Source organism: Panthera leo, chromosome B4 (genome assembly GCF_018350215.1).
Source record: "Panthera leo isolate Ple1 chromosome B4, P.leo_Ple1_pat1.1, whole genome shotgun sequence".
NCBI lineage: Eukaryota > Metazoa > Chordata > Mammalia > Carnivora > Felidae > Panthera > Panthera leo.
In genome coordinates, this window is record NC_056685.1 from 107846369 (window position 1) to 107847301 (window position 933).

Below are 933 nucleotides of genomic sequence, written 5' to 3' on the forward strand. Positions count from 1 at the left end.
AAATCAATACATCAGATCTTGCTATAGTAGACTCTGTATAAAAATATAGCTGAGAGACTGAGCGTTTGGGTTTTTGAGCCAGACTCCATATATTTGCATCCTGCTACCATTTACTAGTTATTAAAGCTCTCTGTGCCTCAGTGTCTCTGTGTGAAAAACGAGGATTATTGTGATATGTATACATCAAAATGCTGTGAGAAAGTAACGACTTCATAAATATTGGCTATTATTCCTTTAAGGATGAAATATTAGATTACCAGAGCCTGGTGCCAGAAACCATTCTTATCATTGAATGGTCTTTGTGCTGATTTCATTCTCACAGAACAGTTCCTGATTATAATAGACGTGGTGTGCAGTGAAAGAATCCTTGGCTTGAGCATGTGAGAGCAAACACTATGGTAGTTAGAGACCTTAGAATAATTTAAGAATTGCTATTCTAATTAAAGTACTTTATTATCTGGTGAGTTCAGTTATTATGAATTAGTTGCCTAGAATTTTATTATATCTGGAACTAAGACATGATCCAGTTCTCTGGACCCTAAACCATGGCAAACTCACCAAGATAGATGCCAACCAAACCGAACTATTGGCATCTAGGGCGGTTAGAATATTCTTTTTTTTCATCAGTAGATTTTTATTTCAGATTTTGTCTTTGCAAACAGTGTAAAAGAACCTTTGCTCTTTTATTCACTGTTTAATCTCCAATCTTTAGCTCAGTGCTTGACAAAAAGTAAATTGTCAATAAATATAAATTGAATGTATTAACTAAAACTGAATGATTACTTGAAAAACAGATTCTTTATATCAGTTTGTTTGCTGTTTACATTTATCTAGTTTTGGTCAACATGTTACTTAGCGAGGTATTTCATTGATGGTCCCATTTAACTGAGTTCCAAATATTAAGTATTTTGCTGTGTTTTGTAATTGGAGCAG